Genomic DNA, 26,793 nt, shown 5'->3' on the forward strand with positions numbered 1-26,793 from the left:
TGAAAATAGCGTATTCGCGCCTTCTCCCCCAGCAGCGACTTGTCTCCGGGGGGGGCGTGTGCGTGGGGCTGGCTTCCCCCTTCGCCGCTCACGGCAGACGGGCAGCCTCGGTGAAACAGATCGGGGCGGTTGGCAGGATGCTGCCAGGTCTTTAGTGATGTATGTCGGAGTAAGGCAGTTGGGGGTGGGGGTCTTAATTGATGGACTGCGTGTTGGGTTGATTTGTATCAGGGTTTCTCTAGAAATAGGTGGAAAGATCCGGCATTTCCACCGAGAAGGGTTTAGAGCTGCCTATGTCAGCTGACGCCGGCAGTCCAATGGCGGATGCAGGGGGCTGGCAAAAATAACAATACAGCCAGGCCAGAGGAAAATTTAGGAGGCTGGGAGACGGATAAGTTATCACAACAGTGTGTGTGATTGCCTGGGTGTGCACGCCCGGGTGTTTGCATGGGTGTTTGCCTGGGTGTGTTTGCATGGGTGTTTGCATGGGTGTGCACGCCCGGGTGTTTGCATGGGTGTTTGCCTGGGTGTGCACGCTTGGGTGTTTGCCTGGGTGTGCACGCTTGGGTGTTTGCATGGATGTGCACGCTTGGGTGTTTGCATGGGTGTGCACGCTTGGGTGTGTCTGCATGAGAAGGATCCTTTGCTTGCTTTAGTATCATTTTATGATTGTTTTATTTTGTTTTTGTTTTTTTAATGTCTTTCTCCCTTAACATAGTGCAGGAGAAAAATGCGGAGTCCCCAGCTCTGGAATGCGGGCTTTCTTTATGTCTAGGTTAGACACAGCATGGACAGTGGGAGATCAGGCTTCCCCCAGCACAGCCCCCTCCCTGTGTGGCCCGGTTCTGACACCCTCTAGGAGACAGAGGGCAGCTCTGGCCCCAGGGCTCCTTCAGCCCTGGCCTGCCCCGTGAGCCTGCTGGCAGGGGGGGAGCTGGCTATTGTAATGGGGACACCCGCCTGCTAGGGAATGGGCTGGAGCCCACTGGCTGATTTCACACACAGGCCGCCAGGGATGGATAAGCTGAAGGGACATTTCAATCCTAAGGAAGGCCTGGGGATTCAAAGCCGCAGTGTGATCTCCTCCTGTTGGGCCTAAAGGCTGCAGCGGGCTCCGATCCCTTTCTGCAGCAGGAGGAAATGCTGCCTCTGAACCTGGCTGTTCCTCCATGCTGTGTGCCCCGAAGATGTTTCTATTATTTCCCTTCCTCCGCCCCAAAGGAGAAACTTCCCCCCCCCCCGGCCCATGGGCTTCCTGGGCCTAGGCCTGCAGCACGTCCCAAGCCAGCAGGATGTGTCACCCTAGATCGGAGAGCTGGGCAAGGCCTATTAGGTCCGCCGCTGCTCCCCTCCCTGCTCCTTCAGGGCTGTAATAGGCTTAGAATCACTTTCCCCGCAGAGCCATGAGGCCTGTTGTTGAGACCCTGCCCGTGGCAGAACCGTGCAACTCAGTGGCCAGGGCACCGGCCTGGCAGAGACAGGGTGTGGGTAATGTTTCTCGCTCTGCTGTGTGACTTGGGCAAGTCACTTCCCCTCTCTAGGCCTTTGCCTCCCCACCCCCCTCCAGACCCGTCTCTCTGTATCGCAAGCCCTTTGGGACGGTGCCTGGGTTTTGTGTCTCACCTGGCACCAGGGGTCTCCAAGTCCAAATTCTCTGTGTATAATATTGAATACACTTATAGACCAATATGACATGAATTAGTTAAGACCTGCTTAGCCATGCGCCCTTGCTTTATCAATGCCCTCATGGTGCCATAGACAAATAGATAAGAACAAACAGTAAAATTTTTCCATCGATGAGTTGATCATGTTTGCTTTCATGTCATATCCCCAACCCTACTTTTTTGTTTTTATTTTACAATTATTCCACACTGGGTGCGGGTTTGGAGACTTGCTAGGATCCCACTGGGTGTAGCCTCTTTCCTGCTGTCAGCTTCCCCGCTAGGCTGATGGACTGTGGCAAAGTGGGAGGACCGGAGGGAGGGAGTAGATCATGTTTAGGAAAAGTTTCAACTTCTTATTTTCGTCTCCTTTTTTTAACAAGGTTCAAAGTGTCCTGAGTCACCAGCCTTCCTGCCGAAAGACAAAGGGGTTTGGTGACAAGGCTAGCAAGGATCCATAATGCAATGGTTCTGCTCTCTAAGGTCACAACCCCATTGAAGTCAATGGGAGTCGTTCCACTGACATCAATGCAAGGTGCAAAAGTTGGCAGCTTAGCACCTGCTTAAGTGCTTTGCTGGATCTGGGCCTGAGCACCCTGGAAGAATGAATGCTAAGAATCTGCTCCCATGTGGACTGCAGCATCCACTAGGATGCGGGGGTTGCACCTTGGTGGGCATGAACAGGTTTCAGGGGGGCAAAGTCACCCTCCCTCTCTATATGGCTAGATGGCCTGGGGACACTGACTTTAGTACCTTGTAACTTGGGGCTTTGGTGGGGGGTAATGCAGAGAAACCCTGCTCTAGAGGGCGCTCTCACAACAGGAAGGGTGCTTTCTATTTAAAGAGACAGGATCTCAGTTTAATCTAAAAGCTCAAGTGGGCAGATTTGTTCAGATGGCTTGGAGATGGGCTTGTGGGTCTCTCGCCCTCTTACACCCCCTAGGATGGCAGGGAGAACATTTTTTCCCCTTATGACTGTTCCATTTTTTAAAAAAGTTTGCCTCTGATCAGAAATGTTCCTGAAATACCAGCTCTTCCGGGAGAGCTGGGGGTTACTGGCTTGTAAAGCCAGCCGGGACCTTGATGGTTACCCTGGGTGTAGCTGTCCTCCCCCTGGGAGGTTTGGCAAAGCTGGGGTTGAAGTGGACAACTTGTTACTTTTCAGGAAGCAGTTGCAGGCTTTGAGGCTCCTGCAGGGTCCTAAACCACATGGATTAAATCAAAACTGGAATATTCGAGTAACAAGACCTGAGGATAAAGGAAAATGTCTTTTAAACATAGGAACGGGGATTTTTTTGATCAGACCCGTTGAATTTTTTTAAAGGGAGCCTTCGCCAGTGCAGGAGGCAGGTAAGACCCCATGGATCTGACGTGTGCACACTCGAGCACACAGACTTTGACAAGATCTTTATGGCCACATGCTTTGCTTCTGCTGTTTCTTCCATCAGTGCCTATAAAGGGGGGGGGGTGTCACAGATAAGTGTGTGTTACATAGGTGTGTGCGCATATACACGGACATAACACCATCCGTCATAGCTCAGCCTCTGGCCCATAGCTGGAGGTGCCCGCTGCACTCTTTCGATGTCCCTCAGCGGGGTACAGGACAGAGGCAGCCGCCTCAGCCCACTTAATACCAGTAATCGGCCCAGACGGGAGGCGACTCTCCTTGCCTGGTATTAATGGCACCCAGCCGCAGAGAATTTCCGGGGCACGCTGCCATGGGAGCCGAAAGGCTCCTTGTCCCGAGGTTTCGGGAGACTTTGTTTCCTCGTGGGTTTGTTTTTAAGACTCTCTCGGGGAATTAGCTTGTTCCGGTTGCGGTGGGAATACCCCGGAGGGTGCGTGCGGCTCGCTGCCCCTTCCAGCATGACTGGCGCGTCGCCAGGCGGTTCCTTGCGCAGGGCTCCGCTCCCGGCTCCGTTAAGACCCCGGGAATATCCGGGTTGTCACCTCCCCGGGGTCGGCGCGCAGCTAGGGCCCCGTCCTGGCTGGGTTGCGCCGGGGCTGCTCTGCTCTGCTCTCTGCGCCGCGGCGGCGAGCTGTGCGGTACGAACTGCCCTCCAGTGGGTCACTGCCTGGTCTCCGCTCCCGTTTCCACCCGAGCTCGGGCTCCGGCCCGGTGCTTGCTGAGTTCTGCAGAGAAGCCAGGCCACGGAGCGGGGGGGAGGGGGGAGGAGGCAGGTGCTGGTTTTGGTGGAGATGAAGATTTAAGGCTGGCGCTGGCTGCTGTGGGTGCTGACCCAACACAACCCAGTGGGTTCGGGCGCTGACCCAACACAACCCAGTGGGTTCGGGCGCTTCTTGTCCTGGTGCATGTGGAGGTTGTGTCGGAGGGAGATGGCTGTGTGGTCTATTCGGTTTGTTTTGCCTCCCTCCCTTCCAATTTATACGGGGGGCTCCTTAAAAAGCAGGGCTGAGCCGCGCTAGGTCCAAGAGGAAGGGAGGCAGGAGACCGCAGGAGGAAGCCTTTTCAGGGAGTGCAGATTAAAATCCGACAGCTGCAGGCTCCCCTCCGACCCCCCAAGTTTCTGTGTTGCGCGTGCCAGCGTCGGCGACCCCAGCTTTCAAACTGAAGAGACCCAAGGGCGCCTTTAGGTGGGGGGGGGGGGATTTCCCTTCCCACGCCTGCAAACCCCTCTGTGTTCCCTTCGCTGCTGGCGGAAGCCCTGAGCCTGGTTCATCTCCTGAGGCCGGGGCGGAAAGAAGCTGGTGGGTGAATAACTCGGTCTGCGAATGTCTCGGCCCGAGGGGAGCTGCTGCGAACCCAGGCTCCAAAAGCGCTTCAGTCCCAGCGAAGGGAAGGCGGGGGCTGGCTCTGAACCCCCCCCCCACCTGCGCGGGAGTAGAGCGGGGGCGAGGGTGCAGATCCGGCTGCGCCCGAGCTCAGCTGCGCCTCCTTTGGGGGCGTAGACCCCAGTGCCCAGGATCTAGCCTGAGGGGCACAGCCTGGGGGATCTGTCCTGCCATGGCCCGGCCCAGGCCCTGCCTGACTCTCACCGGGAGGCTTGCGGGGAAGATCCAGGCGAAGGAGGGAGAAACTCCGGGGCCGCTTCCCAGAGGGTGGAGACCGTGGCCGGGTGCGCGTCACACCAGTCGCTCCACTCAAATCCGGGACAGAGGAGAGTCTGTCCCAGGCCGGATCCCCGAGCTGCCCACGCAGCCTGGCCTCCCATCTCGGATCGCTCCTTCTGGGCCTCCCGGACCAGCCCACTCTCCTCTCTCCTTCCCCCCGCGTTTGTGTCTTTTCTGCCCCAGGGCATCTGTCCAGGCCGCACCTGGTCCGGGGGTCCCTCAAGCAACCGGGTTAACACTGGTTTCCGGCAGCTGCTCAGTGTCCCCTTTACCCGGACCTACAGGGCTTCCAGCCTGTGCCCCCTCTCGGGCGGGTTCTACACTCCAGCACCCCCCCCCGGGGGTGGATCACAGCTCGGGCCCAAGCTTTCTTTTCTTTTCCCTTGCAGGAGAATTTTCCACCAGATACATCAATTAAAAAAAGCCACCCAGGTTACTTCACAGGGGGAAAAAACCCAGCCCGGTTCCTTCTGGCTCTCACCAAACGCGTTTCTGATCGTGACCGGATTATTCTCAGAAGTAGGAGCGAGGGGGAACTGGAACTGAAAAGAACATTGTGGACATAACCGTGGGTGACCCGGGGAATTATTACGTTGAATGCCACTTCTCTGTCTCCTCCTTTGAAAATAATGTGGCCACATAGAAACAGCATTATCTCTATCGGCCAATGATCGGAAATATATTTTGATCTAAAAGTCCCCCCCGTTCCCCATCGAGTCTTTCTTCTTCCGCCCGCTGGAAAAAAAAAATCCCAGTTTGCTAAAGAATCCCAAATCCGTAAATCTTTTCAAGAAAGGCTGGCGAGAGTTAGAGGACCCGGGCTGGTGTTTTGGCAGAAATGGCCATGGAAATGGAAGTGGCATTTTGCGGGTTTCAGAAACGCTGACAAACGCGGTCCGGGAAAGGGGAAGGGGAAGGGGGAAGGGAAGGGAAAGGGGAAGGGGAAGGGGAAGGGGAAAGGGAAGGGAAGGGAAAGGGGAAGGGGAAGGGGAAGGGGAAGGGGAAAGGGAAGTGCCCTGACAGGCTTTGGAACCGCTCTCACTTAGAAAGGTTTGTTATAAATAAAACTCACGCGCGCTCGCCTTCCGAATAAAGTGACTTTTAAAGAAAATGACGCTGAAATCCCACCCCGCGCTTAGCGCAAAGGAGGCCGAAAGGGGAAAAGGGGAAAATCCGCTGGGCTGGCGAGTGTCTCTTTCTCCGAGCCCGGCTACCAATTTTCTGCAGCTGCAAATTCCCGGCGGATCCAGCCCCAGGAGCTGCACATGGGCTTGCAACATACATCGCGGGGCTGGAACTGCACAAAACGGGCATTTCTGTCCACCCCGCGGCGGGCGAAGCGTCGCGTCCGGCCGGTGAAGTGTGCTGGGCACGTTACCGCCCAAAGCGGGGGCCTGTGGCTCCGTGGAAGAAGCAACTTCTTGATTAATGCAAATTAGCTCAGTGGAGAGCGGAGGAAAGACGGTTAAACGAAAGGAGGCAGCCGCTGCAGAAGGAGGCTGCTGGAAGGGTTTGGGGCATTTGGTTTTTAAATGTTCCCTTTCAGATGCAGAGAGAACAAGGGACACGTGATTTTTGGTTTTGAATCCGTGTTCGTCGGGGATCTGCAGTCCGGGGAGGGGGGAAATCCAGTTACCGGGGGGGTTAACATTTCAAAAAGGAGTGGAAAGGTTTCCATCTACCTCCCTCTAAAGCCATCGGTCTCGCTGCCAAGCAGCGGGTCTGGCGTCCTTCGCCAGGCGCGGCGGAGTTCAGGTCAGTGTGGCCGGGGACACAGTGCGGAGACCTCTGGGGGGATGTGAAACCGGAGTGCCTCAGAAGGGCAGAAACCAGAGCGGGCCCCTGCCCGGCTCTGTGACCGGGGCGTCCGTTCCCCGAGATCCCGGGCAGCAAATGTCGTAGCCGCGGCCAGCTTTGATTTAAAAGGCGAGTTCGGTTTTTTTGGGGTTGGTTTTTTTTTTTTTTTGGTCATCGGCGATAGCGCCACAAAAACCCTGTCCCGTTTTATGCCAACGTGGGAGCGAAGGGGGCTCGATCCTGCAGCCGGGTTAGGAGGAGTCGTTGCCTTGATAAACGGCGCGTGTGCGTGGGACACGCAGGCTCGGCCGAGTGTATGACACGTGCGGTTGTGTGTGTAGAACGTGCCCTGAGAGCCACCGCAGAATCGGGGTGTGCGTGTGTGTGTGTGTCTGTGTGTGTGTGAGATATTTAGGCCTGTCGCCGGGGTCTCACTGCCATGGATTTGAAACATTCCCCTGGTGGTGGCTGGTGTTTGCTTCACTAATTTGCTTTTTTAGAAGCAAAAAAGAAGCAACCTTAACACTGATCCCCGTGGTGACTGGACGGACAATCTTCAGCTTTCAGCAACTTTAAACCCTGCCCCTCCTCCTCCTCTCCAGAACTTGCCTCGCCCCTTGTCCTCACGGCAAGCTGCATCCAAAACCAGTGTAAACCTCCCAGGAACCCGTAACGACCGCAAACGCCCAGACGTGAGGCGGGTGCACGTTTTCGGCATGATAATTGTCAAGCGCTTTCCTAGCATGATTGGATTAGAAATCGCTGAGCTGTTTGGTTGGGTGGGGGGGGGGGGGGATTCAGATGCTCGCCCTAACAGAAGGGTCTTGTCTTGCAGTCATACCGGGTAAGAGAGAAACGATCTCTTGTGATAAAACCATGTAACAGACCGTACCCCCCCGCCCCCCCCAGTCAGACACTTCCCCATGGCAGGCTGAATTCTGCTTTCCGCCCCCCACCGCTCACACTCCCCAGGGCCCTTGCGCGGGCTTACCCCAAGGGCACAGAGAACAGAATCTGGCCCCCAAACATTTCTTAGCCATTAGGGGCCCTTTGAGACGGGGCAGCACCTTGTGCCAATGGCTAATGGGACCTTTTCCGTTTCGACGCAGGGAGTAGGATTTCCAGGGAGATGGGGACGGGGGGGAGGACTATTTCCCTGAGTTAAAAGGCGCGGCGGGGGGGGGCTGGATAAACAGATCGCTCCTCTAACAACTGTTGTGAGCAGCTCAATTACTGCCCCTTGCAAAGAGGCAGAATGGGAGGGAAACACCCTGCAACCGGATCCCATGTCCCAAGGCGCGTGTGTGTGTGTGCGAGAGAGAGAGCGAGCTTGGGGTTGCAATCGGTTTAATTGTAATAAACGACGTAGGTCCCAAACTCTGCAGTCCTGGCTCAGGCAGAGAAGCCAACGGGTGTTGGGGCCGGGGGTGAGTGTTGTTCTCTGCTCCTCACCCCCGATTCGGGGTGTGCCCCCCCCCAGGGCCTGACACAAAAGTCCAATTTCGAAGCTTTAAAACCTCGGCCAAGCAGGCGCGGGGAGGTGGCTCTGAGCAGGCTCTGTCCCGGGCTCTCCCGGGTTCGGTGCGGAGCGATGCTCCCGGAGCTCAGGGGATGCTCCGTCAGGGTGGGTGGGAGGGGGCGGCTGGGTGCACTTTCTGACCCCGCAGCGGCTCGGCGGGGGAGCTGGTGTGTCTGAGACGAAAGGGGGCTCGGAAGAGGGGCTGGGGCGGCGGCAGACCACACAGAGCCCCTCCCCGGTACCCTCCAGACTTCCACTTGCTCAGCCATGTAGCAATAAGCATGTCTAATGGGGCTGACATCATCCGAGCCCGGGTGCTTGACCTCTGCCCTGTCTGGCTGCCCCCCCCACCCCCCCAAGAGCCGGCTTTCCTCGCAGGTTGGCCCAGCCCAGAAAGTCTGGCTTTGTCCCCTGCCGTCGCCTCTAATACCCCCCCGCCCCCATCCTCAGACTTTCTCAGACCACTTGTCTCCCTCCCCTCCCCTCCCCTCCCCCCCATCCATGTGCACTTTCCCGGAGCCTTTGGACCAAGTTTGGGGGGAGATCGCAGAAGTGCCAGGCGCCGGCCTGAGGCCACGTTGTGCTGGAGCCACTGGCGGGTGTGTAAGGGGTGGGCGGCGGCGGGGGGGGGTTATTAGGGGAGGGGGCTTTTTGCCTAGAGTCCAGCAAGCTTTTTCCAGAGATACCCACCCACCCTCTTCTTCTCCACTCTCCAGGGCGTGGAAGGGAGAGCAGGGAGCTCCCCGCCGCTCCCGGGGCAGGCTGAGACCCGCCGGAGGAGCCGCGGGAGTGGAAGGTACTTTTCTTTCCTTTCCCGGCGTGTCAGGACCCCGGTTCTTCGGCTGCGAGGGGGCTGAGCGGGGAATGAGGCGGGCTGCGTCCGGTTGTGTGTTTCTCTCCCTCCTCACTGACTGAGACACAAAACACACTCACACCCCCAGTGCAAAGCCAAATAACCCATTTTCCCCTACGCAAAGGGCAAATACAGCTGCTCTCGACCCCCCCCCCTTCGGTCCCTGACCTGCCTATTTGCTAATTTTATCCCCCCAGATCTGGGCCCTGGGAGTAGCTTGTGCAGGGAGGGGTGGGTGAGAGTTTCTTTCGCCTGCCCTTTTGTTAGGCTGCTTGGGTTGCAGCCTTTGCTTTGGGCTGATCCTTCTGCTTGTGGCGGACGGAGAAGCGGGGTCGTTTTTGAACACTCCTGCTTTAGGACCGGCTGAAAAACTCCACTCCCCCCCCACCACCACCACCAGGCCCGGCCTGGGGCAAGGGGAGCAGAAATCGCTTCAAGAGAGCCACAGAGGTGCAAAGATGGGGGGCGGGGCGGGAGGAGCCAGAGGGGCCTCGAAAATCCTGGGAGGTCCCTTTAAGAGGAATAATTTTTTCCCCTCATCTGAGTCCTCGTGACTCAGCATTTCTCATGTCAGTAATTTACAGTAATTACAGAGTCAGAGCCCAGCACAGTGAGAGGGGCTGGAAGGTACATTTGGGTGTGAGAAGGAAGCAGATCTCTAGGGAGAAGGGACAGTTTGGGTGACATTACTGGTTGCCTGTGTGTGTTAGCTGTGACTATTGCATCGAGGGTGTGTGGATTTGCGCGTTGCATTAGGATGTGTGTGTGTGTTGCACTATACACAGGCATTAGGATGCATGGAATCAGCCTGGATTCCTACTCTCACAACAGTCAGGCTTCCTATTTAAGAAAAATATAAAATGGGAAAGATCTTGAGAGGCAGGAACCCACTCTGTAGATCTAAAAGGATTTGGTTTTTATTTCGCACTGTGCTGGGTGCATGAAGCAGGAAGTGGCACCAGGATGCAAGCAAGGTGTGTGGCATGTGTTGTGTGCATGGAATGACCAAGGCCTATATTTAAAGGACTGGGTTGGTTTTTGTCTTTGGTTATCTAGCTGTATGAGTGTATGTGATATCATAAAGCTAGAGAACCGAATGTAAAAACTGATTCACTATTCTCCAGGATTTCCTACCAACTGAGAGCTCTCCCTGTACTTAAACAGGGGAGTGGATTTCCACATGCCACCGGCCTCTCTGAATTATTGGCAGCTTTCTAAAGGGAGTGCATGCATCTTTTGCAAAAGGAGAGACATTTAAAGTGAAATGTGCTGTGTCTATTCGGTTGAAATTTCAACCAGTTTTTGTCTTTAATCATTTATTGAGGCCCAGGGATCACATCTGTTTTTCTGGTGATTATTTCCATTCCAGTCTAATGGTCCCTGGGCCAACTACAAACTCCAACAACTTCTTGTTTTTCCACAATGGTTTTAATCTTCACATTGACAATTAAATATTGTCATTGCGCATGTACAGAGATAAATATAACAGAGCCTGCTTGAAAGGAACCTTGAGCAAAACACCATTTGTGGCGAAGTAGAAGGAAAGTTGCTTAAATGTGGCACACCAAGTGAATTGTGACGTAGAGTTAAAGCCTGAAGTCCATGTGGAGTGGTTGATCTATCTCTTTGGGAGGAAAAAGAAGTCAATTTCAGTAGAAGAAGGTCCCATTGTTTGTCTATGTCTATATGGATATTACAGTGTTGTTCGTAGCATTGGTAGACTTAAGTCTGAGAAGCACGTTCCATTCTAAACCCTTCTTGTCATTTCTGGTCTCTCTGTCAATCTATCTTGCTTCACTATTGTTAATATTTCAAAATATCTTGGCGACACCACCACAATGTCTATTGTATGGAGAATTATAATTATGTTATTATTACTGCTAATGAGACTGACTCTGTAGTCCCTGGTGCAGAGACATTTCTGGGAGTTTTGCCTGTGAAAATGCTGCAGGCCTAAGCAATATCTAGGTGTGTTTGGGTAGTCTGCAGGCTGCTACGGTTAAATCTGCAAGTACATTTTAGGTCTGCACTTGCAGGAGGCAGGGGTGAGTGGCTGGTTGTCTGAGTGAAGGCAGCAGCATTGGCCCCTTTGTATTTTAAGGCCCAGTCCCACAGTCACATATGATTTATTCTTCATATTGCAGTAGTGCCTCGAGCCTGCAGACACAGCCTAGGCCTGGGAGCTGTCCTGTTTACTTCCAATGGGACAGGTTACAGGGGTAAAATTAAGCACATGCTTAAAGTGTTGCAGGACTGGGGCCTAATTATGCAGCTTACACAATGTCCATGTGATGCCAGAGTGGGGATACAGCTCATGAGTATTGTGGTGATGGGCAGCATACAGAAACCTTGCCTGTGTTCACTGATGCCTTTTGGCCAGGGGATGTGCTCCTATTTAATGCACCTATTTTTTCCCCCCTGAGCAGTAAGAGGGGGAAAAAATCATTTATTCAAAAACATCAAATGCCCGCCAAGCAATTTCCAGCCCCTTTAAACATGTTCCCATTCTGCAGAACCCACCTGCTATTTATCTCACGCTTGTTTTGTTATAATTAGGCCTCTCTTCTCTCCCCCTACTTAAAGCCATACGGCTGGAGCCTGCACATACGGAGCAGTTGTAATGCTGAAGATTTTGGGAGCAGAGGCGCCTTTGCAGGGGGCCCGCTGTGTGGTCAGCTGTTTGCAAACATTTGAGAAGGCGAGTTCCCTCCTCCAGGGACCTTATGGCCTGATCTGGCATCCTTACTCCTCGAGCTGGCTGTTACATCTCTAGCTGCAGTGACTGTACAGGGCTGCATGTCCTGGACATTAAGTTAGGCAGGTACTGCGTGAAGCTGACGTGCTGACATGGTGCAGGAGGGAACGGGGTGGCTACTGTCTTAAAACCTTTCCTGCTAGTGTCACCGTTGTCCCGGTGTATCTGTAATTTGATGATCAATGCATCTGATCCGCACGGGTCGATTATGGTGGCGAATCTTGGGTGGGGCCCGGTCGTGGGCAGGGACCAGCTCCATGGGCAGCCAGTATCAGAAGAAGTCCCTGCATGTCCCAGAGAAAGCAGCCCTGGTTCTTGGCAGCCAGCTGGGGAGCCGCAGAGGTTGGCTCGATATTCAGCGCACAGGTGAGCGAGCTGCCAGGCAGGGGGTGTTTTAAAAACGTCATCACACGATTTGGGTATCACTCCCCACAGGGCTGGGTCTCCCTGCAGATCGTATGTAATGTAAAGAGAAAAACGGTGTTATCACTGGAGGAAGGACAGGGTCTTGTCCATTTCCATCATTAACCCCCCCTTCCCCCAGGAGTAATGAACTCGCTTTGTCCACATCTCTGGCTGCGAACCTTCTCCATGCGGGGGTGGGTCTTACTATCATCAAGGGACCCGGGGCCCAGGCCTTGCCTGGGCAATTGGCCCCACTGAAGCCAAGAGGACTATCTGCAAGAGTAAGCGCTCCTCCCATGCGTAAGAATGGCAGGCTCAGCCCCCAGTTTGGGCAAGTCCCGTCTCAATCGTGTGTGTTCAGTGGGGCCACGGGAGGCAAGCGTTTGGCAGCCAGCACCCCAGCAGTCACAGGGCAGCGTGGGGAATGCTGCTGAGGAGATGGCAGGGGACACACCTCTGGATGCCTTGTTACCCCGTCAGTGTTCTGGAAACGAAGGGCCAGAACTCGCTCCCCAGCGAAGTGGCCGGGGGTTTTGCCACTGGGGGCTAACAGATTAGTAACCCGCTCCCCACTGAGAGGCAGTTTGAGGCCCCCTTGGGGTGCTGGGGGTGGGTACATTAGCACCGAGCATGGGAGGAAGAGGCTGGTGTAGGAAGAGGCCAGCCTACAATCCCAGTCTGTCCGCGTCTAGCTCCTTCCTCTGAGCAAGGGCAAGATAATAAGTCCCCAGCTTGCCAGTGGGGTTCTGCCATTAAGAGCCAGGCCTGACGATGTCTTGTTGCTGGCTGGGCCGGGCTGTGCCCTGGGGTGGGGAGGGCTCTGACCCCGTTCTGAGAGCCATTCTTTCACACGTCAGCAACTCGCTCCTTTAAGTCACAGTGTTTAAGGCCAGAAGGGGCCAGATCACATGGCCTGAGTACCACGGGCCACTGGCCCAGCCCAGCCCCCGCATACTGAACCCAGCAACTGAAAGAAGAGCGAAGTATCGCAGCCCCCAGGAGGCTTGGCCACAGGCAGAGAATGGTGGGACCGCGGTGCACCAGTGCCTGAGGCCTCGAAGTGGGAGTGAAGCGTGGACATTTCCTCTTTCTGAGCATGCTTGGAGGGGGCCCGTGGCACGGGTATTGGTGCAAGCTCTCTCTGGCCAGGGCCTGCGCGCCGTGTAGAGCGTTGGCCTCGCCAAGCCGCCTAAGGGGGTCGTGTCACCCGCCGCCCTGTTCCCGTTGAGATTGCAGCACGTCCACCGCCAGCGTGCTCCCTGCAGCAGGGATGGGATTGCGGCCATGCCCCGTTACCCCTACCAGGCCTCTAGTCTTGACCTCCTCTTTGTCCCCTCCCCGCGACTCTGCCCCCTTTCAGACCGTCAGCCACGGGCTCGTCAGTCCATCGATGCGGACCCTGGCTTCCAAGGTGGTGTGATAAGAATCTCCCTTTAACTTGCACCAAGGGCCAAATTCTCATCCCATTTATGCCAGAGTAACTCAGTGCTTAATTTGCGCCAGCAGGGCTTGCCATGGCTGAGCCCTGGCTCCTCTGGGCTGCATCAGTTATGAAAATAAAAAAATTACTTGAGCCCAAGCACCTCTTTCATTACAAATTAAGCCCTGGGGTAACTCCACCCTCTGGATTTGCACTGGTGTAACCTTGCCTCTCTTTCCTCCCTCACTTGGGTTTCCGCCTTGTAAATCTCATGCTAGGTTTCCATGAAGAAGGTTCACGCCCTTTTAATGTACCTTTCTCCCTAAAGGAGGGTCCTCCTCCCCCCCCTCCATACACCTTGTGTCCATCTCAAATTGCTTTTCCATGGGCTCGAGGAGTAGAATTTATATATCATGTTTTTTTCCTTCTGCCCTTCTGGGAATATAACTGGTTTGGGCTCTGACATCAAAGCTGGCCCATGCACTGGACTGGGTGTGTCGGGAGCCCCCAGCCAGAGAGAGAGAGAGGATCCTGCATGTGGCTTGTTTCAGATTATACCAAGCGCAGCTTCGGCTGATGTCCACGGTTAAGCCAACAAAGAGAACGAAAGGAGAAAAACATCTGACAGCCCCTTGGTTTGAAGGCTGCAGCAGAACTGTGGCAAGGGAGCGGCAGGAAGGGGGGAACAGTGGAGCGATCTCAGACAGACGAGGACTGTTTTCAGCTGACAGCGTTGCTGTGCTGGTTACTTAGCAGTGGGGTCTATTAATAAACAGCCACCAAAGACACTCCTGTTATCCTGGCCAGCATAGCACAGAGGGCTGCCTAAGGGCTGTGCACCTTGGTCTGGGGTTTCAACCGTCGCTGGCACAGGTGGCTCTGGCCACCAGCTGACCCCTTTACAAAGGCCCTGCAGGATGTTCTGGCCAGTCCAGCCCCATCCTGGGGGTTTTGTTGTTGCAATGTGGCCCCTAGACCGACAGCCCCCTCCCCCGCACCCAGCGCTGCAGGAGCAGAATGACAGAGGCTGGGTGCGTGTTGGATGGAGCACCCACCTCCACATTCCCTGACGGGTGGGGGCCATGGGGAGGGGGACAGGAGCGTAGGATTCTGGGGGAAATTCTTCAGTGCCGAGTTGAAAGTTCTGGCTGCCGCACCCTTGCGTCTTGAGGCCCTTCGTCCAGCCGAGATTTGAGTGGAAGGAAGGCAGGCGAGTCATGTCATTAGCTGGCCTTTCAACCACAGATCCTCGGGAGACAAAAGTGCCCTATTGAGTCAGCAGGAGCGCGTGGCCTTCGCCTCCCACTCTGCTTTGCCAGCCCGATGAATTAGAGGAGACAAAGGCTCTGAGGACCCCGAAGGAGAGAGGGGTGGGGAGGGTTGTTCTACACTCGGAAAATAACCCATCCCCGCGCCTTTGTATAGGTAACATAATACACCTTTGGATTTGCTGTTGGGAGGCCAGGCTGAATCCATTTACTTCAAGTATTTCCACTCACACATTCTCTGGGAAATGGTTTGCTGAGGGTGGTTTTCACTTCTGCTGCGCTGGGTTATTGTCTGGGGCTGCTGTGAAACCTTCCCAGAAACCGCATTCATTTATTTCAATGGCTTGGACCTTGGGGTCCCTGACAGAGGCAAGGCTTTCATTGACTCCCGTGAGAGTCTGGCCCAAGATTTTTTCAAAGTTGATTTTCAGAAGGGTTTGGTGTCTGACTCCTATTTAATTCCAGTGGGATTTAGGATCCTAACCCTGGTAGATCCCTTTGAGAAGCCCAGCTTTTTTGCCACTGTAAGATCAGGACCCTGTTCTTGCCTAGTTCCCATCATGCTGTAGCCTTCTACTATCAGGGTGCAATCCTATGAAATTGACACATTTCGTATGTTTCATGTTGTCTTCCTGCACATCACTGGTTAAACTGTACACTGGTGCACCCCAGGCAGGGCGGGGTCAACTCAGTGGAAAGAAATAGAAGCTAATGATGGTGGAAAATATTTGCAGTGTCTGTGCAATACTCGTATTGTCATGTTAACCTGTCAGGCGGTATTTATGCTGCGGCATAATCCAAAGGAATAATGCAACATGGTTGATGCCTTATCTTCCGATTCCTGGCTCCCTCTGCCATGGGTGCCCAGATTGAAAGGGAGTCTTTGCAGGAAATATTTGCTTGGTGACATCTATATTAATGGCTTTTTATGGAGAGGAGGACCCGAGAAAGCTCTCATGGTATGCTGGTTTCTGGAAGCTTTCTTTTTCCTGCCGACGCCTTGTAAACCAGTCAGGAAGAATTTCTTAAAATAGGTTCCACTTTAAGGACTTATCTGCTGAATGCCATTAATTTTCTGGGGTTCGTTAAAAGCAAACTTGGTATCATAGCAACTGAATCTATTCCAGGAAATCAGCCATTGGAAAGCACTTTGTGTGCAAGCGAAGGCAGGAGAAAGGAGCCATTCAGGTTAATTCCTGGGCATGAGTCTCAGTAAGTGAAGTTTTAATTTTCAGGAGGTCACTCCCCTTTTAATTTTATTATTATTATTATTTTAGTGAAGGGGTGAGAGAGAGAGAGAGAGAGAGAGAGAGAGAAAGGTTTCCCACAAGCCAAAAATATTTAAGACCGCGTCATTTTACCAACGAACTCCTTTCCCTCTCCCCCAAACAAACAGAAAACCTCACCTCAGAGCAACCCCCCACCCCTCACTAAGGCCTCTGGGCTGTAACACGGGTTCTCAGTCTATCACATACTCAGGATCTGCACATAAATAACAGGAGCTAAATGTACAGGCCATTTTATTTTCTACCTGTAAAGAGTGGGGCCTGGGAATGGTCAGGTTGAATCAGACCACTGGGTCTCTCTAGCCCAGTACCCTGTCTCTGACAGGGACCGGCACCGGCTGTGTCAGAGGGGGAAACCCTGCAGCGAAGGAATAAAGCTCTTGCTGGGAACATTTCCACTAACCCCCAGCAGTTCGTGGGTGGCTAGTTGAGGGGTGCGGCAGGTCAGCTGAAGGGCAGCTTCTCTCTAGCAGTTACTTACAGGCACCCCAGTTCAGTGTCCCCGACACGGACAGCTAAACTCTGCTCTCTTACGCCCTGGCTGACCCATTTGCTGTCACCATTGGAGTCCATGGGGTCTGCCCAGGTGTAACCAAGGCCAGTGCTACCAGCACTCGGAGAGCATAGGGATGGGGCCACAGAACCAGCTCCAGAGATGGTATTCGGCCTGCTGATGTATTTGGTTTTCCCCCACTCGCCCCAGGAAGTAAGACTCTGTGTGTGCATTGGGTTGAGGCATTTTTCCTGCAAGCTTGGCACAGGGCATGTTGCCAGCCTGGGAGAGTGAAGCCCTCTGTGCCCGCACTGATCTGGGACAGTGATAGAACAAGCTAGACCTGCAATAGCCATCTCTTTCCAGAGATTTTCATAGGCTTTTGTATTCACCTTCTGGTTTGGCGGGGGGGTTGGGTTGGGAGTCTGGCTTTGAGGGATCTGGCTTTCCAGCTTTCCTCTGCAACCACAAGAGCTAGAAACTTACCTTTTTGTTTCTTTTAAAATGAAAGCTGAGGTTCTCAGGCAGTCATCTGACTCCAGGAGCTGGGGCTTTATGAAAAACACCAGATATCCCAAGAATATAGTGACAAGAGTTGGTAACAGTGGTGGCTCATCTGCCTGAGAAGTCAATGGGGCCCCATTTGGGCACAGGGGTCGGCCCAAGTCTTTGAAGGATCAGGGCCTAATGGTAAAGAGGTCTTTTAACCCTCTTCTCCCCTCCCCTCACTGTCCTAGGAAAGGGACTGGCTCATCCCTTCTCTTTACTCTTTTCCCTCCAGCCTTTACCCACAGCTTCAGTTCTGGTTGATTTGGGATGTTATACAGATGCCAACCCTGCGTTGTCAGGACTCCTAGGTTCTCCTCTCAGCCCCTCACTGTGTGAACTTGGGACATGTCACTTCCCCTCTCCCTGCCTCAGTTTCCCCATCCGTAAATCAGAGTGGACGTTCTCACCTCCCAGGGGTGGCGCGAGACTAGCTGGCACCCTGAGCGGCAGCTGCTGCGGTGGGAACGTCCACCCAGTTTTCTGAAAGCGGTTGGTGATTTTCACTCCATCTTCGCCGTTTGTCTCCGAATGCCATCAAAGCAGGTTCTGACTAATCCTGTAAAAGTAACTCCGGGGGTTGGGGGGGCAGCTGCTGCCCTCCCACCCCACACCGACCCCTGGCAACAGGAGAGAGACTGAAAGGGCCTTCCTGTACCCTTGCTTTGCAGGCTTTTGTGCTGGCATCCTGGCACTGAGAGGAAGGAAGCTGGGAAAGGGACTATGCCAGCAGCTCATCAAAAGGCCTGGCTAGGCCATTAAGGAGCAGGCTTGGGGGCATGAATGGGAATGGGCAGCTCAATAAGGAGCCCCCTGCACACCCAGCAAGGCTCTTTCTGCCCCTCTCTGTGCTGTCAGGAAGATGCAGTATTTCTGCCAATTGCCACCCCCTTAAGTGGCCTGTTTTCATTGGGAGCTGCCAGGATCTGGGGCCCAAGGCTTGGCTACCAGGCCCTGTCAGCAATAGAAAGAGGCCTTTGTCATGTTCCTAGGGCTGGAGGGTGCGTGTTAGGCTGGTGTCCAGATGCCTCCCCGGCTAAACTGCCTCTGAATCAGCCGACCTGCTCTCTTGATGCTCCTGGCAGAAGGACGGATCCCGTGTTGACTGTATGTCTTTGCTGACTGCTGGTTGTTTCCCCTGGGGCTGGGGCTGAGTCCTTGGGCAGTGGGGATCATACGGAGCCGCTGCATCCCATCTTGGTTCACATGGGGCTTGAATTTTCCAGAGTTTCAGGTTCAGTTGAACCCCAAGGAGCCTCCTTCTGATCCTGCTGCAGCCCCATTGGCTTTAGTGCAGGCGCGCCTGACTTACGCTGGGACAACCAGAGCAGAATCAGGCCTAGAAACTCACCACGAAGAGTGGCCCAAGATGCCAGATGTTTGGCCTGGTGGCCGTAAATCAGCCCCAGGTCTCCCCCACCCCCCAGCAAAACTCCGTTGATGTGGGGAGAGGGGGTTGGGTTCGCTCTGGATCTTTGTGGGGGCTTGGGGGTATGGGGGCTTGTTGGATCTTCTGAGAGGAGTCTAGGGGAGGGGGGAGGGGTATTCTGGATCTCAGTGGTGTGGATTCCAGAGGAACTTCCAAGGGGAGACCTTGGATCACCCCGTTGTTCTCGCGCTTCAGGGCAAGTCTGAGTTGAGGGCTCCTGGGCCAAGATTTTTGCAAGTGCCTATTGATTTTTGGGTGCCCAACTGAAGATGCCTTCAGGGTGCCTGGTTTTCAGGGGGTGGGCACGGGGCACTGTCCAAACACCGGGTCCCCTTTGGCGCAGCTCAGGATGGACGCCCAGCATCGTTTGTTGCTTTAAAAAATCCTGGCCTAATTCATTCCCCTTCCCAGAGGTCCCTTCTCCAAATGGACCCACGTGACGTCATCACTGGAGTCTGATGCCCTTAGGGAACTGCAGGATATGTTCCCCCCACTGCCTGGCCCCTCCCCTGGAGAGAGCAGCTGGGGGCTCCCTGACCCCATCAGACTCCCTGGCCCACTCACTTCTAGGCCCCTGTGGGGAGACGGGCAGCAAGGGTGGGAGGCTTTGTTTAGTGTCCGCTGTCCTGGTGAATCCCTGCCTGCTGGGACCCAGGATCAGCCCCACAAACCAGGCGTCGGATGGTAGAAATTCTCAGCTAGTCCGCACCTGGGCCAGACATGGCCTAGAGGTCAAAGGCATCCCAGCCCCCTTCCCTGGATCTGGCTAGTCTCCCCCCCTCCCCCAGTGCCTGGTGATCTTGTATTCCACATGGCAGTTCCGTGGTGCTCAGGGGAGAGGGGTGTGTCGGGGCTGTGCCCACCCCACTGGGAAGGCGCCCAGCTCCTTGGAATCTCTCACTCTTCTGCAAGAGAACAGCTCTCTCCTCTTACAGCACCTATCGCCTGAGGGGGACACTTCTCCCTTCACTTGAAATAAGCATCTTGTGGCCCGGTGGCTAGACGATAGCCAGGACTTCTGGGTTCCCTTCCTGGCTCTGCTGCCCCTGACTAGCTGGACCCTTGGGAGAGCTACTAAGGGTCACGGTCAATGACTCTGCTTATGTGAGGAAGAGCTGTGAAATTAGTCCTGTTGCTGCTCTGTGACTCAGTTTCCCCTTCTGCAAAATGGAGTTAATCCCTGGGCGGGGGCAGCTGGGAGGCTTAATTCATTAATGCAGAGAAAGGCCCTCGAGATGCTGAGATAAAGGGTGCTAACCATAAGAACATAAGAATGGCCATACTGGGTCATATCAAAGGTCCATCCAGCCCAGTATCCTGCCTACCAACAGTGGCCAATGCCAGGTGCCCCAGAGGCAGTGAACCTAACAGGTAATGATCAAGTGATCTCTCTCCTGCCGTCCTTCTCCACCCTCTGAAAAACAGAGGCTAGGGACACCATTCCTTACCCATCCTGGCTAATAGCCATTAATGGACTTAACCTCCATGAATTTATCCAGTTCTCTTTTAAACCCCATTACAGTCCTAGCCTTCACACCTCCTCAGGCAAGGAGTTCCACAGGTTGACTGGGTGCTGTGTGAAGAAGAACTTCCTTTTATTTGTTTTAAACCTGCTGCCCGTTAATTTCATTTGGTGGCCCCTAGTTCTTCTATTATGGGAACAAGTCAATAACTTTTTCTTATTTACTTTCTCCACACCACTCATGATTTTATAGACCTCTATCATATCCCCCCTCCTTAGTCTCCTCTTTTCCAAGCTGAAAAGTCCTAGCCTCTTTAATCTCGCCTCATATGGGACCCGTTCCAAACCCCTAATCATTTTAGCTGCCCTTCTCTGAACCTTTTCTAATGCCAGTATGTCTTTTTTGAGATGAGGGGACCACATCTGTATGCAGTATTCAAGATGTGGGTGTACCATGAATTTATATAAGGGCAACAAGGTATTCTCCGTCTTATTCTCTATCCCTTTTTTAATGATTCCTAACATCCCGTTTGCTTTTTTGACTGCCGCTGCACACTGCGTGGACGTCTCCAGAGAAATATCCACGATGACTCCAAGATCTTTCTCCTGATTAGTTGTAGCTAAATTAGCCCCCGTCATATTGTATGTATAGTTGGCGTTATTTTTTCCAATGTGCATTACTTTACATTTATCCACATTAAATTTCATTTGCCATTTTGTTGCCCAATCACTTAGTTTGGTGAGATCTTTTTGAAGTTCTTCACAGTCTGCTTTGGTCTTAACTATCTTGAGCAGTTTAGTATCATCTGCAAACTTTGCCACCTCACTCTTTACCCCTTTCTCCAGAATATTTATGAATAAGTTGAATTGGATTGGTCCTAGGACTGATCCTTGGGGAACACCACTAGTTACCTCTCTCCATTCTGAAAATTTACCGTTTATTCCTACCCTTTGTTCCCTGTCTTTTAACCAGTTCTCGATCCATGAAAGGATCTTCCCTCTTATCCCAAGACAACTTAATTTACGTAAGAGCCTTTGGTGAGGGACCTTGTCAAAGGCTTTCTGGAAGTCTAAGTACAATATGTCCACTGGATCCCCCTTGTCCACATGTTTGTTGACCCCCCTCAAAGAACTCGAATCGATTAGGAAGACATGATCTCCCTTTACAGAAACCATGTTGACTTTTGTGCAACAATTTATGTTCTTCTATGTGTCTGACAATTTTATTCTTTACTATTGTTTCAACTAGTTTGCCCGGTACTGACGCTAGACTTACCGGTCTGTAATTGCCAGGATCACCTCTAGAGCCCTTCTTAAATATTGGCGTTACATTAGCTATCTATTTAAAGGACAGGTTACAAAAGGCAAAGTATAATTATTCAGGAGCCTCTTTGGTTTAGGGCCAGATTCGGCGCAGGGTGACACCCTCTTAGGCCCAAGAGAGCTGCCCAGGGCAGAGTGTAGCCGTTGGTTCTGTGTATTCACAGCGGCGTGGCCAAGCTGCTGAGGCTGCATGGCAGGACTGGGGAGGGAGGGCAGCAGACAGGCCAGGGCCACAGAGACTTCGCCTCCAGCCCTGAGATCAGAATCGACGGGCAGCACAGTCGGAGCACGGCAAAACCCGGCGGGTAAATGCGACATGGCAGGGCCGGCACCCAGCCTCCCAGAGTGCTAAAAATAGCTCCACAGAGAGGCTGCCTCTCGCCTGCATGTGTTTAAAATATTCAGCGGTTGAGCATTTTCAATTGGCCATCGGTGGGGAAAGGGGGAGGGGAGAGGAAAGATAGCGATACATGCTGCCTTTCTGAGGCCCAAACCTGCCTCTGTAATGGTCCTGAAGAGATGCTGGAGCCCACAGCACCATGGGTGTGCGGATGCAAGGCCCTTGTACTTAGCCTTGTACACTGGATGTAGGCAAGGGAAGGTAACCAGTTAATTAATGCATGTACTCTTACTGCTACTATGTATCTAAGGAGAGGGGGTTGGGTGGGGAAATCCACACCCCGGCAAGGAAGCACCCGGGATCTGTCACTTGCAATGTGATCTCGTGCCCCATGAAGGGACTGGAAAGCTCCTGTCAAGGGCGTTGGGTCGGCCTCTTAGGAGGGACTTTCCAGCCAGGCTCAGCAGGGTCCATTCTGATCTCGTCAGCCAACAGTTCCCATTGAGAACGACACAGGAGCCATGAGCCCTTTTGAAAGCCCGGAGGAGCAGGTCTGAACCTCTGGCCTCTGGTGACTTGGGCTAACGTGACCCGCGTGTTTCCCTTCCACAGAATCGTACAGTCACTCGCGGGCTGCCTGGGAAATGACTCCCCTTGTGTTCTTCACACAAAATATAAATGAAAACTATTCCCCCCCCCATTTTTGTCAATGTTTTTCTTCAATCTTTTTGTTCAGGTTTTTGTCAAAAAACGGAAGTTGGGGGGAATCATTTTTTGGACACAAAGTCTGTTGTTTTCGACAAAACCTGACATTTTTTGTGAAAATTTCTATTGTCCAAAAAAAAAAAAAGCCTTTTTGTCCAAACCAGTGATAATAAAATTTGGTAAAAATCATTTGTGGCCAGCTCAAGTTGAGATTCTCTTTGTGATCTGTGGGGTCCCGCACAGCCCCCAGGGTCCATGGCCTCATGGCTTTGCCATCTGTTGTATGAAAAATTCCCTAATGAGGGGGCAGGGGTGGGAGGTGGGCATTACCCCTCCATTAAATCAAATTGAATCGGGTCCTTGGAGAAGGATTTTTTCTCTGCTCTCATCATGGGCAGGAACTTCTGACGTGAGCGCTTCATCCTTCCACTTGCTTCCGAGCTGGAGAACAAACGTAGATGATCTTTAAAATCCACCATGTACTTGATAGCAGGGGGAAAAGTCATTTATGATTAAAAAAAATAAATAAAAAGGCCTGACTTAAAAAGATGGAAAGGGTAAAAGCCCTGGCCAAAGCCATGTCCCTGGGCTGGAGACAATGAAAAACAGGGATGTGTTTAACTTTAGGCCATTTAAAAGTAACCATTGAAGAGGCAACAGTAACTAAGCAGCCCTTCCAGTCAGGTATGTCATTGCAGCTGTGAAGCCCCTGTCCACTGCCCCCCAGCTGGAGGAGGACGGCCCAGGGAGCTCTTGAGCTGCTAATTTTGATAGATGTCAGCCCGAAGTCTGCAAACCAGCAGCTGGAGGTGGAGGAGGCGATACGGGCATTGCTCAAGGGTCCTTCACTCTCCCCTCACAGTCGTGTAGTCAGGGCTGCCCATGGGTTCACAAGCACACACATTTCTTGCTGCTTGCTGACGTGTCCAAGCCAGCTCAAGTGTGCATTCACACCACAGCACACTAAGATCCACACTCATTCCCATGCACACTCCCACATGCAGACAAAGGTTCACAGGCATGTAAACACACGGGTATTTGCACAAGGGTTTTGTGCTGAGTGGAAAACAGAGGAGGTGAATTTGGTCTTTTCGTGTTTAGCAGCTCGCCAGTCTGGCTCAGGCCAGCATTCAGGGGCCGACTGCACCTGGGTACAATGGGATGGGCAACACAAGCCTCAGACTTTGCGGCGTGATGCTCTCTGGCCCGGGTTGTGCAGGAAGTCAGGTGAGATGGTCAGGGTGGGCCTTAAAAATCTTTGTCTCTCTGAATAAGGCCAGATCGGGGCCCCAGGTTTGGACAGACCTGGCCTGAGCTTAGCTGTGGCCTGTCTCTGGTTGCAGCGCCACCGACATCCTCATGGCAAAGAGCCGAGAGGCAATATTCAAGCTGGGCTCCCCCCCAGGACTGGAATAATAAAATTACAGAAATGTCGGGCTGGAAGGGACCTTTAGAGGTCATCACGTCCACCCCCCTGCGCTGAGACAGGACCAACTGAACCTAGACCAGCCCTGGCAGGGGTTTGTCCAACCTGCTCTTAAAACCCTCCAGTGACGGGATTCTGCCACCTCCCTGGGGAGCCTGGTCCAGTGCTTCACTGCCCTTAGAATTACCCTACTCTGGATGGAGCAGGGCCGGGGAGGGCAGACGGGGCTGGGCGATTTGCGCAGTGTTCTGGTGGGAAACCATGAATACGAGCAACTGCTCCCCCTGCTCCACTTCCCTCTGCCCCACTCAGAGCTGCTGCATGCCTCGTCTCACCCAGACCCACGCTCCCCTGGACTTCATGAAGCCGTGCTCTTTGCAGCCCCAGTGTACTGTGTGCCTGCACACTCCCCTGTGTACAATTTTCCAATTCAGTCTGCAGTAGGGCTAGCCCTCAGCCTCTGACGCTAAGCAGAGAGCTGGCTTTAAAGATCAAGGAAACAAGCCTGATCCAGAAGAGGGTGCTGGGGAGAAGAGGCAAGCAGGTTAGGGCGGGTGGCTACTGAAGGAAGCAATGGTATCAGATTAGAGCTGGGGTTGGGGAGCCAGGACTCCTGGGTTCTATTCCCAGATCTGCTGCACTGCAACACCTAGGGCAGGTCACTGTGCGTAAGGACACTGACCTGCTGGAGCCTGGGGCAAGGAGGGATAAGCCCATGTGTGTTAACGCTTAATGAATCAATTGGTGCTTATAAAGGGCCCGGAGAAGCCCATGTAAGCAATGCTGGTCGAGAGCAGAGGGTTATTGTTACTTCTAACATATTGCAATGACCAGCAGTCCTCGTATCGCTTGTGCACTCCTGGTAGAGCATCCTTGCTGGGCTCAGGGCTGTTACGGGAGTGTTGGTGCAAGGACTGGGGAGCTGGGACAGCTGGGGCGTGGACCAGAGGGGCCTGATTCATCACAGTCGCTGCATCACGCCCTCTGGTGCAATCAGTGACCTGGGGTGGTACCATGAGTCGGCCTCCCCCAGCTCTGCATGCCTGGGCCATGAAACACTCGCACAGCATGGGATGGGCAGACAAGAGGGGGGTGGGACCCCAAACCAACCTTTGCCTGGAGGCAGCGAGGGGTGGCCGCTTGGTGAGCCCCAGGGGCAGCACGAACAGCCTGGAGAGGAGGTGGCAAGAGGGGAGGGGTCTCAGCGAACAACAGGGACGATTATTTGAAAGGCTGACAGCGAAATGTGGTGGGCTGGAGCCTTTTTTGTGGAGAAATGATTATTTACAGTTGAGTATCTTCATGTTTCTATGGAAACTCCATGGCTTTGCTGGGTGGGAAAGTCAAAACCAGCTGGGGAAAAGGCAATATTAGAGAGAGAGAGAGAGAGAGAGAGAGAGAGAGAGAGGTGTGGGTATGTGTGAGAGAGCCTAGAAATCTGGAGCCTGGTAAAATTTTCTCCCCCCATCAATGGCATGAGTAAATTTGGTGGTGTGTAAGTATGTAGTTTTGTAGCCTGAGGCCTTGACTGTTATTCCTATCGGCAAAGGGTGGGTTACTAGGCTTTGTGTCTGGGAACCTTGCCTTACAAATTTTTCGAGGTATGTGTGTGTGTGTGCACGCGTGTGCGTTTACACACATATGACTGTCTTTCTTTTAAAAATAAAAATAGCCACGTACACACACATGGCTTCATCCAACGGCCTTTCAAGTCTTTGGAGAGACTCCCATTATCTTCAAGGAGCTTTGGGTCAGGCCCAGAGAGAACGGATAATTGTGTTAAATTACATCCAAAAATCAATGGCCAAAGAACATGAAGGTTGCAAAGCCAAGCACTCAAATGGTAGGAAAGGCCAGCACTGAGGTTACCTGGGCCTGTGCCCCCCGGTGCGTATGCGTTTCAATACAAACTCCAAGACGTGCTTGCATATGATTTTTCCCTGCCTCATTCCATGCGCTGGGAGCGGATCAGGGCCGTGCAGCGAAGGAGGCTGTCTGTAGGACCCCTGCCTCATTTTGCTGGAGACGTTGGAAGGCGTGCAGTGAAGGAGGCAGAGACGTCTCCAGAGCAGCAGCGGCAGCCTGAGACCGAGCAGGCTCCTTTGCGCTATGGGGACGGCACGTGCAGTCTGGTCACAGGTCTGAGCTGTGAATGCTCAGGGCGGCTGGAATCTTTGGCGAACTAAGGGGCCAAACTCTAACAAGTCTCTACTGAGCATGTGTGAACTGGGATATTTTCAGAGGCTTTATAACTTGGCCAAATGAAGACAGAGTTTCACGGAGATGGCAAAAACCACATCCTGACACCAGGACAAGCCTCCTGCCAAATTTCAAGCCCCTGCTCCAAAGGGTGGAAGTGCTGGAGCTTCTCAGTGAATCAATTGTAAGAATTCCTTTAACATGGGCAAACGGCAAACGCACCTTTTCCTGATCTCATCCTCGGAAACAACCAGCCATTTTTCTGTGAAACTTTCCCCTCCAAATTCAGATGCCCAGCTTGAAAAATGTCATTCCAAATAGCTAAAGTTTGGCAAAGCTATAAGCAAATGAGAAGAGGGTCTCAGAATGGAAAGTGTTGGGCCACAGGTGAAACGATAAGTGTGCCCCAGCTCTGCTTCTCGCTGTCTGTGTGGGCGCGTGCACATGCATCTACGTCTACGCCCTTTAAAAGGGAGGTGTGACTAGAGGGCGTGTCCACGCCCATGCACGCATGCACACGGCTAGATCCAAAGCCTTGAAAGTCAGTGGAAAGATGTCTGTTGACTTCAGCTCATTTTGGATCAGCCCCAGAGAGAACAGAGGAGCGTGTGTGTATTCATATCTTTACATGTATAAATTACAAACACACAGGCATTTATTAAAGAGATAGAGGAAACGAAGAGCCCAATTTCTCCCCCTCCCGAATTTGTTCTCCCTTTTTGGTTTATCTATTTATTTTTCCTCCAGGAAATACAGAATAGCTCCCCCTCAGATTGCAGTCAGGGCGTGGGGTTTGGAATCCATCCCTCACTAGAAAGCATGAGGGGCAGCAAG

General features: G+C 53.2%; 1 long non-coding RNA gene across 5 annotated transcripts in view; it reads left to right on the forward strand.

Moving 5' to 3' along the window:
- The window catches only part of LOC119564480, a 108,876-nt gene that overhangs the window by 9,503 nt on the left and 72,580 nt on the right, over window positions 1-26,793 (forward strand). For 3 of the 5 annotated variants that reach the window (XR_006287456.1, XR_005223379.2, XR_006287455.1), the window contains exon 2: window positions 8,766-8,845. The exons of the other annotated variants lie outside the window; for them this stretch is intronic. This is a non-coding gene — a long non-coding RNA (uncharacterized LOC119564480). The remainder of the gene's footprint in view (window positions 1-8,765; window positions 8,846-26,793) is intronic. 5 annotated transcript variants of the gene reach the window in all.

This window comes from Chelonia mydas, chromosome 25 (genome assembly GCF_015237465.2).
Source record: "Chelonia mydas isolate rCheMyd1 chromosome 25, rCheMyd1.pri.v2, whole genome shotgun sequence".
Classification (NCBI taxonomy): domain Eukaryota; kingdom Metazoa; phylum Chordata; order Testudines; family Cheloniidae; genus Chelonia; species Chelonia mydas.